This window comes from Mixophyes fleayi, chromosome 1, assembly GCF_038048845.1.
Source record: "Mixophyes fleayi isolate aMixFle1 chromosome 1, aMixFle1.hap1, whole genome shotgun sequence".
NCBI lineage: Eukaryota > Metazoa > Chordata > Amphibia > Anura > Limnodynastidae > Mixophyes > Mixophyes fleayi.
The window spans coordinates 263,809,298-263,824,372 of record NC_134402.1 but is presented as its reverse complement, the minus strand read 5'-3'; positions in this window follow the sequence as shown (position 1 = coordinate 263,824,372).

Here is a 15,075-nt window from a genome sequence, read left to right as displayed (position 1 = left end):
CTTACAAAGCTTCCCAAGGCTAATCAATGTAAGGGACCTACCTGATATGCTCAGCACAAAAATCTGGCATGTCCCCGCGAGTCACATTTGTCGGACCAAAAGTGTGCGTGTATCAATGTGGAGGGGAGAGTGTGTGTGAATCTCACTGCCAGAGGTCAGTAGACTGTCTATATATATAGCAGGAGCAGGAAGAGGGAGTGACTGCAGCCTTCCGGTGCTTTATACACCAAATAGATCAAGACACAGTCGCATCCATCTTCTGCTGATGGTAAATCGGGGACAGTGGAGCATGACAGAGCCCACCGGTGGTTCAGACTATAGCCCAGAGAGCAGTAGAGATGAGAATGCCCCTGACACTTCAGAGGAGAGTGTTTCAGACACAGGCGGTGATGCCCCATTGCTCACCAGCGCAACAAAGTGCAGGTACCAAGAGATGAGCTCTGCGTATGACCATTCTCGACCTTCTGGCAGCTGTGTATGAAACACAGAGGGTCGGAGAGACAACACAATGTCTGTCCAAATGCTATCCAGAACAAGTGATGGCTCCAGGGCAGAAACAGAAAGTAGTACTACCTGTACTGTGAGAAGCCAATCATAAAAATTGCCTGGCACATGGAGCATGTTCACTGCAATGAGAGTGAATTAGCCTGGGCCATGAGATTCCCCAAGCACTCGAAAAAAAGGTGCATTCAATTGGCACATCTTCACAATAGAAGCAACGTTGCACAGAATGCTGTAGCAATGAGGGCGGGCCATGGTGTTCTGGTCCTGTGGAACTTACAGACAAAGAGTTGGATGACAAAGGCTTCATGCACTGTGTAGCCTGCCAGGGTTTGCAAGGAAATACCTGTGGAGACACATGAAAAGATGTGCACTAAACCAAAGGGGCAACAAGCTCACACCTGGCAAAAATAGAGTCCAGTCATAGTGCGTCTTTGCTCAGCATGTTCCACCTAACAGCAATGGTGGCTTTTGGAAGCTCTTAAGTGATATGACCCAGGATGAAGTCTTACTCGCACTCAAAAATGACCGATCATGCAGATGGGGCAGCATCTGTTCAACCGAGTTGGATCAGATGTTGGCAGGCACAAATACATCAGTTAGAAGCTTAGATAGATGGGCGGGCTACTGCTATAGGCCAGAAGAGCTACCCTTTTGGAGAGGATGGAAGACTTTACCACCCCATCGAACTTTCTCCATGTAGCAGATGTTGTGAAGCTTGTAGCTGGCTATGATGAGGAGACAGGTAAATTTAAGACGCCCTCGCTGGCACTCAAGGTCGGGCACAACCTGAAAATGATAGCGAGCATTGTGGAGTGCTGAGCCACGATGGAGGGCTGAACTGCTGCATTTGAAAACACATAAAATTTCAGGAAGATATATGAGGCGAGATGGAACGAGTTGATCTCATCGGCTGCCTTGAAAACTCTAAAGGAGTCTAAGTAGAACATGTCTCAGCTCTTACCTTTCATGGAAGATGTGAAAAAAATGCACTTGTACTTTGATGAAAAGCAGCAAGGCTGCCGAAATGGTCTATCCACCGAGCCTACAGTTAACTACTTGGTACTGCTTGCAAATGTCACCCTGGCATAAGTGATCTTGTTTAATCGAAGAAGGGAAGGAGAAATTTCAAAAATGTTGCTAACTAACTTCTCCAAAAGAGATGCTTCGGGTCTCCATGAAGATGTGGCCCTAGTGCTTTCCGAAGTTGAGAGGAAGCTCTGTCGGCACTTCACTCGCATTAAAATCCGAGGAAAACGAGGGAGAAAAGTCCCCATCCTGCTGACACCAGCTGTGCAAGCTGCAATGGAACTTCTCACAGAAAAGCAGGATGATTGTGGAGTGGATAGCCAAAATGTCTACATGTTTGCCAGACCAGCTGACTAGTCACACTTCAGAGGTTCTGATTGCATATGACTGTTTGCCCGAGACTGTGGGGCCAAACAACCCCACACGCTGTCTTCCATGAAGCTCCAAAAGCACATTGCCACTCTTTCAAACGTCCTCAACCTAAATGACACAGAACTGGATCAGTTGGCAGACTTCCTTGGGCACAAAATCAGGGTGCATTGGCAGTATTACCGCCTCCCAGAAAGTGCCCTGCAATTCGCCAAGATCAGCAAACTGTTAATGGCTCTTAAGAGTGGCAGACTGGCCGAATTCAAAGGCAAGAATTTGTTGGAGATGTATATTGATCCGAACGGTAAGTTGGAAATCTGGTGTCTGATGTATGCTTTTGACATTTACCACTGTCATTTACATATCTGTTTCTTTTCAGAATCGGTCCAGCTACAGAGCAACATGTCGGATGATGAGCAATCCCCTGTTACAGAGGGACAAGTGGTCAAGCATTTGGTCAACACTTCCACGTCAGAAGAGAGGAGGTGTATGGACCTGGCAACACAGGACCAGTGCCCAGCCATGGCTTCCACAGGTAGGTGTAGCACACAGTTTCACTAGGCAGAAGAACTTTGCTTTCTCTGTATTTTGCAGAGCCATAATGGATCACTCTACTTCCTTTAAGGTTGCAAAGAAGTGCGGAGGAAATCCTGGGACAGAGAGGAGGTCCAGGCTGTGAAGAAACACCTGATGAGATTTATACAGACATGCTGGGTTCCCAGAAAGCGAGACTGTGTTGCATGCCTCATGTATGAACCATCCATACTGAAAGATCGGAACTGGTCGGGGGTAAAATTCTACATAAAGAACCACATAACAGCTTTAAAGAGGGATCAAACTTGTTGAAATGATGCGCAGTGCTTGAATAGGGCAGTCACCTCCATGGCTGGGTGTCGTGTAAGCCGGTATGCGGATGTCCTCAGATGGCCAGAATACATGAAACTTTCCCTACCATTGTTATTATTTATTAATTTATGTATGCAGGAACGTGGATGTCTTCAGACGGTCAAAATACATGAAACTTTACCTATCATGCAGTCTGTGTCAGTACGTTATGCAAAGTCAAAGTGTAAATCTCATGTGGTAACTCTGGTGACAAGCAGCTCCTACACATACCCCTATGATTGTTCTCTTGACCATGTCTGGAACATGGCGCATAGGAAAACCATTTGCGCCATGTTCCAGACATGGGTCCTCACAATGCAATAAAAACAAGTATGTGTGTGTGTGTGTGTGTGTGTGTGTGTGTGTATGTGAGTGCACCACAATCACAGTTACCTATTGTGTTTAAGGGATGTTTGTTCCAGCATGTATTGTGTGTGTGTGTGTGTGTGTGTGTGTGTGTGGGAAGGGGGTTGTCTTCCATCTTGCCTAACCCATGTACTACAATCCTATTTAAGGCTCCATTAATTCATGTGTCTGTAAAATCCAACAGTAACTTCTATGTATATCACAAAAACTTCACAAAACTATAAAACTCAAATACCATTTATATCCCATACCACTCATATCATCATCATCATCATCATTTATTTATATTCATATTCATATGCTCATATTCATATACATGAAACATATATTGTCACATTATTGCATTCCAGCTATGCCTTCATAATGCACACAGCATATTTTCCGCAATAAATTACAACAACCAGTACACGCTATCCACAGTGTTTTCATATATACTACATACACTCCCTCTTTACCCTCCACCATCCCCTTTACTCCACCTATATCGTCTCTGTTTACTATCCTAATTCTCTTAATGTTAACGCTCACAAGTTTGTCCCTCTCTACCTCCTATCTCCTTATCCTCTTTGTAATGTTTCCTTTGTTCTAGTTGTGTCTTCTTATGTAGTTGCTTTCTCTATAGACTCGATTTTTACTGCTCCTATTGTTTCTCTTGTTCCTTTCTTATCTGTATATTTTTATTGATTGTGCAGCGTTTGCAGATTCTATGATTCCAAATAAATAAATAAATATGATGATGATGATGATGATGATATCCAGCTATAAACCACAGCACTGTATACCAACAAATTTCATTGCTTGCAGTCTTACATCATAGCCTCATGATCTTTTTTGCCTGAGGCATATTATGTAAATGCAGGTTGCCTTTCAGCCTTAAAACTGTTTTGACTACTTATTTAATAAGTTTTAAATCCAAAATGACTATTGAACCATGTGGTTTGATATAAAGCAAAATGGCTGAATCTGAAACATAGGCGAATGTGTCATAAAATAGGATATCCTTATGAAGAAATTTAAATGCAAAACAGTTTTTAAAATTAAATTGAAATAGGACAGGAAATGTAGAATCACACTCACATACTTTATGGTTACATATGTGGCCTAGCGAAATGTTCGAAGAGTGAGACAATTTATCAGCAGAAGGCTGGTATCTAAAAACGGACAATTTGCAGCATCATTTCATTGTTTTTTTTTTTAAAAAAAAAATTCCCCCTTTCCAAGTTCCCTGCCTCTGTGACAGGTTGGCCCTTAGGCTGATCAATCAGACTTTAGCAGATTTATGGTGTTACCTTAAAAATCTCTTTATAATTCTAAAATATTTCTAAATACCATTTTTTCCCCCCACAACTTAACATAAATATAATGGTACCAATGTGTTAGCTAGGTCTATCTGATTAAATATCTATTAACCCCAATTGAGTTATTTAGATGGGTAATACAGTTTTGAAATTTATAGACATTCTTGCTACTACAATTGTCTACATTTGACATATAATATGTATTTCAACTTGTATTTATATGATCAGTTATATGTCTCATAAGGAATATATGCTGAACATTGATTGACCCAAAATATGGACACTTTGGTTGGAAAGCAGTTTATTTGTTTACCAAAACCTTGACCTGTCTGATAACAGTGATCCTTAAAAATCCCTAAAAGGACATGAAAATAAACCAACATTTTGGAATTTTCTATCAACAAACTCAATAACCACTTGCTATATGACATAGCATAATTTGATTGAAAAACATTAACATATTAATTTAATGATTATCCTGGTTAGGCTATATCAAATGACAAATTCTAATTTTCATTATAATTTAGATCAAAATGAACAAAGGGGTCCTGACAAATTTTTCATTATTTACCCTTCAAAGTCATCAGTATTATTTGAAATGTTTTTATTAACATATGATTGCACAACAAATGATATAAAATACAGATATAATTTAGCAAACAATGCTTACAAAGTAAAAAGAAATCAAATTTATGGTTGGTGCAGATCAAATACCCAATGGTATTTGATCTGTGTGAGCATCTCCATTAAGGGGTTAACCACACTCTTAGCTTATGTTTATAGTCAAATAATTAATTGGTGCTCAACACTAATATATTATTGAGATAAATATATATATATATATATATATATATATATATATATGTATACACACACAGTGAGGCAGTGTGATTCAGTATGTAATGTTAAATATAACTCTAGTGACACAGTTAGGTGGCTATATTCGGTCTGTTCATATAACACACATATAGCTGTTGAAGATGCAATAGTATAGTTCATATTTACAAGTAGCTTCTTCCCTGTGAGTGCCAATTAATTATTTGACTATAATGCTTACAAACTTACAACTGTACTGCTGGCATGAAGAATCCAGAAATGTAATGAATCCAAGAGCTTCAGAAAAAGCATTTATGCTCAAATTAATGCTCACGCGGTTTTGAATATATTGGATTAATGTTGATGGATTGCTTGAAACTAGGAAAAGTCAAGAGCCCTCTGTTCAAAAACATTCATTATCTGTGCTAGAATAATGTAGAGAGAACGGTTCCCAAGCTTTATGCCAAAAGTTAACCTTTAAATTACATCCTAATGAATGTGTAAAATTGCATCACAACTTTCACTGAATGTTTAAATAATACAAATATTTAGAAGCTTTCCTTCACAGTTTAGAGAGAGAGAATAGGTAAACATAGAATAACGTCATAAGACCACATTTCAAGTTGTGATGTGCAAGCTAAACTCCATACAACTTAGATTTTTTTCCATGTTACTCCATGACTCATTACACTGAGTGTCAATGTCAACAGAGATCAATAAGCCCTAGATTCACTGTGTTTAGTAAGTCTATGTGTAAATTTGCCATAAAGGTACTGTGCATGATTTAGCAACTGCCATGTTTCTCATTTTGATTCGTTACCTCGATACATAGTACATATACTTGTAGGGGATAGGAATAACTGGTTCATATAACATACTTTATATTAAAAATACCCAAAGGAAAATGGACTACACATAACATTGCACAAAAAATAAGAACCCAGATCTCTCCTTTATTACATCCCTAATCAAAAATATCTGGCAAATCCATAAACTTGAACATATTACCAGCCAACTTCATGAATGTCCCTATCAATTTTTATCTACTTGTCACTCCTGGACTGAATATTTTTATTCAGAAACTCGGCTTGCGTAATTTCTCCCTCTGACTAGGTTTGAGAACTCGACTCCTCTCTCTTATCACATCTCCCTTTCTATTTCCCCCTTCCTATACTAACATCCCCATGTCTTTCATCCTTCCTATTCTCTAGATCTCCATGTTGTTGCTTCCTAATGTCTTATAACACTGCAGCGCTTATTGCAGCCTTAAAAAAATGCTACAATTGTTACCACAGTGTTTAATCTTATTGTCTGTGTAGACTGAATATTGACCTCCACCTTTATCGTTCCGATATCATCTGTACCAATTGGAAGACACTGTTATGCTAATTCACATATCTACTCCCCTTATCTCATACTTGCCAACTTTCTGAAGTTGGCTTCCGGGAGCCTGCCGAGGGAGGTGTGCGTGATGGGGGGCCGGACAATTTGCGTCATTTTAGACTCGCCCCTTGACTTAATGATGCAAAGGCGTCATTTTACAGCAGGGGCTGGGCCAAACGCCCCGATTTCTGGTGAATATCAGCGTTTGGGACCTAATTCTGCCCACTTCACTATGAAGAGGGCAGATATGGGAGATTGCCACACTCTCCCGGGAGTCTATGAGACTCACGCGAAATGCGGGAGTCTCCCGGACATTCCAGGAGAGTTGGCAAGTATGCCTTATCTAAAATATTGTTTAAAAAAATAAAATTAAGCTTGCTAACACACACACAAAAACATTTGCATGTGCTAGTATACTTAAGTCTATATGGAGCCACCTCCATGTCTTTTTATACATAAAAAAGCTAATTGAGAAGACTACATTTTAAAATAGAATATTAATTAGGTCTGAAAAACATCTTAGAGCAAAGAGGATCTAATTCATCTTCGAACGCAACGTGCAGGCAAGTTGCATTTTTAAAAAGAATGCAGAACTTGAACGTTTGTGCGCCTGTATTCATATCCAAGTGGATATGTTTCCATTTCAATCTTGGTACAAGTATGCTTTCCCGAAACAGTACTTGTCATTTGTTAACAGATAGAACAGACTGCAGAATATGTACATGCATATGTGCAATATAAAGTCCCATCAGAAAGTATGCAAAAAAAAGTTTTGGTAAAGAAATGACCAACTCATAATACTATAATCATTAATAAAAATATGTTTAATACATTACATACATAAATCAGGAAGTTCTTAATAAGCATTGTACACACAATGAATTAATTTAGTCCATCTTACTTGCATACACATTTTATTTGTTATTTAGTGGCATGCATATGTGTCGTTTTTAATACAAAGATTATGCCGTGCCAGTCCACTAATAGTCGGCACTTACACCCGCCCTGTAGCTGATGCAAATGGTACATCTAAAAAACACGTGCTTTAGAGCAATCCAGAACATGAATCGTCCATGTCTACACTGGCATGCCCTCTGCACACCCTTACTGTACATTGCTTACATTCATCCATCCCTTCCCTCAACCATTCCGCCTTCAAGTCGTAGTCAGTAGTAAGTGTTAATTGTGTTCAGACCTGAATTGCATGCAATTGTGTTCATTGGCATAAAGCATGGGCAAAGCTATTTCACGGAATAAACAGCACACAAAGTAATTTACGTCCGAACATGAATCAGGCCCACAATGTATGCAAATTGCAGGGAACATAAACAGACAGAAAAATAGATTTTATCCATTCTTATATATGGTTGTGATGTTAAATACTTTCATGTAAAAAAAGACAAAAGTATTATAGGAGTGATAGAGTGATACCTTTATTGGCTAACCAATTTTTTTTTATTATATTTTCTAGCTTTCAGAGCACAGAGGCCCCTTCATCAGGCTAGTTTACAAATGAATGACTGAGAAAAACGCACAACATTTAAAAACTGTTAAGTCAAGAAATTGTACAGGGGGGTCTGATACTTCATAAAGATAAGCTAAAGTAATAAAAAGGAGCTTTTCGTTATGGATGGAAGAGTAAAAGTCCTACGAGTTCAGAGGTCTGCACTCTGCTGTGGGGTGTGAATTGTGTCCAGGGAGTGGGTCATAAATGCAGGTGTTAGATTGAGTTCTTTAGTCAGTGACTGGAATGTTCTTATCAGTTTGAATTCCCATATTTTTCTCTCCCTGACATTTTTAAAAAGACCTTTCAGTATTAGGACTTTTAAATCTGTCATACTGTGTCCTGGTTCAAAGAAGTGTTTACCCACGGGGCTGTCCAAAGATTTCCTTATTGTGTGTCTGTGTAGATTCATCCTGGATTGCAGTTTCTGCTTGGTCTCCCCAATGTAAATTCCTTCAGGGCACCTTGTACACTGTATTATGTACACCACATTGGATGATGTACATGAGAAGGTGTCAGTGATTTTATAGCCCCGTTGTGTGTTGGGTATGTGGACTGTGTTTGTTGGTAGGACATGGGTGCAGGTTTTGCATTTTTTGTTTTTGCAAGGGAAGGTTCCAGTCTCTGATGGTGATGAGAGGGCACTTCTAACGAGGAGATATCTTAAATGTTGGAGGCTGTTTGTATGAAAGGAGAGGTAAATCTGGGAATATTATTATTATATTATTTTTCTGGCTAACACAGTACTGCAATAATAATTATTATTAATATTTTTTGTTACACATTTACATATGGTTGAGAAGCTGCAACTGTGTTAGTAATATAGAAATTAGGTAAAAAGATCCTGTCACCCAGACCATGAAGAAAGGAGTTCCAGAGGTCAGAAACAGTCAGTGAGTAAGATTTAATATGCGAGATTGGGAATTAATAGTATAGAAAGGGGTCAGTTTAGAGAGGAACATAGAAAATATCATGAAGCATATGGAAAAATAAGGGCTGAGATATACTGGGATGCAACTGAATGGAGTGTGTTACAGGTTATGAGAAGAACTTCATTAGTAATGCCATAAAAAACAGATATTAAATGAATTTAATACAGTAGTCAAGGCAAGTGAGGATCAGAGGATAAAAACCCCAATAAATGAATTTAGCCATGTTATAACACAGTAAAAAAACAATGGTAACATATTATAATTAAGCAATAGAACCATTCTTAGACATGAAGCTATAATGATGTTAAGAATCAAAAAATATGTTGCAAAATTTCTTGATAAACATTGTTAAAAATCTTAATGTTTCTCAGTTAGTGGTATAAAGACGATATTTCATATTTGCTTCTGACCTTTGTTAATACATTTTGGTACTAACTGATGAATGCATTATTGTATTGTCACCTGTTAGTCCTCATGTTAAAACAAACTTTGTCAAGTGATTTATTTTGCAGTATTTAGTTTAGTTGCATGAATTTACCAACAAGACATTTATTAAAAGGGATTTAAAATCCATTTTATGCAGTTTTTTGCAGAATGTCCCAATTTTAGGTGATTCATATTTTTTTTTTTATAGCATAATGCATAGCTCATTGAGAGTCAATGCAGCTTCCCAGCTACTGAAACTATTATGTATGAATATGCAAAGAATGATTTGAATGTCTGTGCTCGGCAGAGCTGTTTGCAACATAGTGGCCCTGAGGATTTGCTTTTTCCTCTACATTTATATTCTGGCTCATTCATAGTAAATGCCTATTTGTAAAAAAAAAGATAATTTGTGTCATATTTTTCAGCACAGCTTTTTCAGTCATATCCTTGGAAGGAAATGGTTTTACGAAATAAAATAAAGTGTTTTGTTTTTCTGGAGAAGTAAAGAACATTGTTCCAAATTTTTATGCTGCAAATGTGTACTACGAAAAGTATATGTACAAACGGTTGAGTCTATGTATTATTTCAAATATTAATTGAGCAAGGCAAAGTTAACTAAGATGTATTTGAGAATGATTCATAACTTTAATGTGCTGTAGGGCACTTTATAATGCTTAATATAAGCTTAATGTACTTTAAGGCACTATGGGTGTTATTTAGGGACAGGATTATATTTAGCTAAACAGTGCAAATTTGCTCTTGGATAAATATGTTTAGATGCATGGAGTGAAGTACAGGTCTTTTGCATGCAGAGAAAATACTGCTACCGTTGCCTGTAGCACACAAAGAGTGGGCAGCTTTATTTTAACTCTGCAGTTTAGAGTTGAGCTAGGATGTATACCCGTCCAAACTCTACGGGCCTGATTCATCAAGGCATGTATCTGCCAATTTTGAGTGCATCACTCGCAAAATCACTCTGCGCATGCCCAGAACTGGGACATATGCCAGTAAATGCAGCCCTGTCTGCTCTGCCTTTGAATGCAAAGGACACTTACTACGATTTTGGGGCGTGAACGGGCAGGGTGGTGCGATATGCTCTGTCTACCATCCTGGTAGTGGTGTCGCCTGTGATCTAGTGAAGACAGGAAGGGGGCTGCCTCCAGCTGTCCGCATCCCTCTACTGAGCATGCAAAGACAGGAAGTTCAGCTCTTAGCAGCTTCTTCCAGTGAAAGTTGAACTATAACAATGTGATAGCTGGAGCTGCATCCTTTTTGTCTTCTCTTTACTTATATATAGATAAAGTGACCAGAGGCACAAAAATATATATGCGTAACCTGATCTCTGACATTGCCTACAATATAAGTTTATTACCATCTGCATATATAAATGTACTATAGTATTGATAAGTACATTAACTGCATAAGCTTTTCAACTGCCTGTCTGTTGCAATCAGCATCAACTGTGAGCAAATGTATATATGTATATATCATCTGTTACAACAAGTTCTGAAATAAAACCAACAAATTGGTTAAGTCTAAAAACTTCTTGTGGCTTAATATCTACCACCAAAGCTGCTGACACCAATTACATATCACAGCACAAGTGCCCTGATAATCGGTTTCTGCCAATATAGGGAATGGGCATTTTGCCATAGTCAGTATACAGTAGGGGTGTGCCAAACTCAAGCACACGCAGCCACGTCTGAATCAAGCACTGCACATCACAAAGTTACTTGTTTTTCTGCAATATCTCTTGCTCCAGCTACAGGGATATTCTAAGTCCTGAGTTCTAGTGATGTATGCATGTTATAACATGTTTGCAAACAGGAGCAAATGTAAAAATGTATTTTATGTTCAGTAAACATTAACAATAGCCTAATAAATGTATTTCAGGGGGAAAAAAATACAAATACCCCTTTTTTTTTTACTGTTTAATCATTAATATCTTTATTATTAACTGGTGGCAATAATTCTATATATTTTTTTCTGTGTATTCTTTTGCGAATTTATAATCCATATAGGCTTTGAACATATAATGCTGTGTCTTGTGTAGTAGAGCACAGCAGACCTACACCTGAATTCAACAGCACACTTACATTGAGATCCACGCCTTGATGAATTCGTAAGAGAGCTGCAGAGCTGATTTAAATGCATGGCAGCTCCTCCAACCACAACTAATGGTCCACCCATTAGATATAGAGTAAACAGGGAATTATTACAATAATGTAGTATTGTATGTTAAATGAGGCTTTCAGTAGAGTATATACTTGAAAAAGAAATTCAGTCAGCATACTTTATAACTGTTCTCACTGGGGCTTCAATGGTGGCTGGAGCTTCCACGAATAAGACCATTAACCAATGTGTTGCATACTCATCAGAGGTTAATTATCCCACATGCTTAGCCAACCTAATCCCAAAATATATCATGTATAGAGTCAATGAAAATGCAACCTGGATGATAATGACTGAAAGGTCCTAAGATCCCTTATGGCTGCAAGCAAACTTCATTTACTGAGCACTGAACAAGTAACTAGCTGGCAGTGGCTTCGGTCCTGGTCTCCATATTGAATGAATGAATGAATGAATGAATGAATGAAATAACAGGAAACCAAGTCTTCTATCAACTTCCTGAGGAATAATCTTTATAAGGTTTTATGTAACAAGATTATACTGTTATTCTACATTATTGCTGTTGTATATAATTATTGTTAAAATCATTACAAACTTAGTAGTTTGGCAAATAAAGGTCTTTAAAAAAACCTTATTACCACTAGATATAGATTTTATATGTGCCATATCTATTATTAAAAGCAAAATTTGAATCCTTACTTTGAAGATTTAACCACCTTCAATAACTTTTCCCTTTAATCTCTGAATCATTAGTTTAACATCTAATATGAGCACAAAATGTGCATATCTCAATTTATATATTAACAATTTAAAACACTATATTCTCATATATACATTTAATCAATCTATTAAAACTATTTTCAGTTACCAGATTTGGTTTAACTTTAACCATGTGTTTCTTTTAAGTGTGTGTTTGGTACAAATTTGTGTTATAATTTAGCATAGGTAGAAACAAGCATACAAATGTTACTTTTACATAGGGTAGGACAAATGGATTTATTATTATTAACTAATAGCTTTTATTTATACAAAATAAAAGTTCTGCAGCACCGTACATGAAATGTACAGTAGCATGCAATACACAGACAGCAACGACTTCTAGTACATTACATAATACTTTATTACAGGCTCAACATAATAAAACAAAGACCAAACATCTACTAGTTAACAGATTATACACAGATAACTTGGTAATGCAGAGTTATTTACAGGACAGCGAATAAGGGTAAAGGTAGTGTCCAATGTGAATTGGGCCTGGGCTCAAGAAAATAGAGCTAGGGAAGCAGGCCTAGAGATGCAGAGGGTGATGCAACAGTAGCAGGAGAACACAAGGAAAGAGAGCTCTGCTTGTGAGAAGGTACATCCTAAAGGGAAGAGGAAGACAAAAATAGACTGGTACCATGTACGGAAGTGGACGTAATAACTGAGCGAACGAGTTATGAGGAAAGTTATTATAAATGTACCTCCCCCTCCAATGCAAAATGGTTTTGCTCAAGTGCAAAGTTACTCCTTTTTTATGCTTTGCTCTCCGTAATGACTCAAGCCCAAGGTGTGGCTGATAAGTTTTCTTTATTCCCCATATGGAGTTTGTATCCAAATTTTGTTAAATACATCTCAGAATCAGTGCCAGAATATGCACATATCTCACATACTAAACTGGATAAAATTTTGACACATTTACTCATAATCTCCCATATTGACTATTGAAATTCCCTCCTTGACGGCCTTTCCCTAACCAGACTAACCCTACATACTATTTTGAATGCAGCAGCTGTTTTACCTTACAAAATGTTCTAATACTGCAGCTAATCTTTGACAGTCCCTACATTGGTTGCCTGTACCTTATTGAATCAATTATAAAATACTTTTTAATACTTTATAACTTTTTTAAATTTTTTAATACTTTTGAACTCTCTAAATGCACATGTGCCGAAATGTCCATATTCTGGTTTTAAAGACTTCTCCCATAAAATCTACCTTTGTAACTGATTGGGGGTTTGCAGATTTCACTTGAAATGAGCATGGTGGAAGAAGTAAAAATGTTAGTACAACATCCAGCTTAATAATACTTTAGAACCACCCCCTTTATTAATTTAAACTTTTGTTTTCTCCTAAAATGCTGTCTAGTTTAACTTCATAAATGTGATCATTAAGGGGACATCAGAACTGTCTTAATTACATATCAATGTCCTCTACTCAAATATTTATCACAAATTTACTTATTTATGTATTTATTAATATTATTGAAAGTAATGTGCAGATGTGTATGGGGATTGCCAGTTATGCCCCTGTCAATATCCATCTGTCTCACTTTGCAGAGAAATGTTTCAGTGGTTCAAATTAATAAGAAAAATTTAATGGCAAATTTGAATATAAAAATTAACAGCTACTGATAAATCATGTAATCTCACATATCATGCCAGCAATTGAAATGGATCTTGTTCAGAGTTTTTTTGTTGTTTTACAGTAGACACTGTGGACCTGATTCATCTCTAGATGTAAGTCCCATTGCATACCGTATCTTGTGTAAAAATGCACTGCACATGCTCAGAAATGGACTTTACACCAAGTGCATGTAATTGAAGTCCAAACACAAATGACACTTCTGACTGCCTATGAAGGGCAAAACAGGGGTAGGAAGGGACTGATGCATGTAGCCAATGTATATAAAGGGTGTCCCGAGGTTGAGCATTCATCTGATTCAAGATCTGGGCATCTCTGAGGTGTGTGTTTTTTAACTGTTTCACTTGCACCAGCTGCAGGGCAGTTGTATGCACCAAATCAGTGACGACTGAGGCTCATGCATGCCAGAAGTAAGATAAAATGTAAAAATGTATTTTATGTACAGTAAGCATTATCAACATCCTGATGTATTTCATGTAAAAATAAATGAAATTTTTTTAAAAATGTATTTTATATTTTTATTAATGATTATAGTATTAAGAGTTGTCAATGTATTGAATATTTTTTTCCATGTGTTCCGATAGGACTTTTTATTGCACATAGGCGTTGTGCATATCCTGCAGTGTGTTCTGTCTGTCTGCATATGGCAAGTATTGTATAGCCAGAGTGTACATTTACCCATATCACAAATGGAAACGTTTCTTGCGATCCGTTTGCACTTGAATAAGGGCATACGTGCATGTAATTTACAACTGATTTTAACATTACCTTCCAAGATGAATCAGGCCCTATATGGATCCAACATACTTTTAAACACTTAACTAGTAGAATAATTTTGACAGATGAAATTCTTGCACAATAACTGCGGAATGCCCGTTATAAGAAGTGTCACAATCAGTAGCTGTAAGCAAGATTTTTTGAACCTGTGATTTATTTTTGCTATAGATAATTTAACATATATTAAAAAATGTGCCTTTGACAATCTTGATATACATCATATCTATTAACAGTAAATTCATACTATTAATTGTGA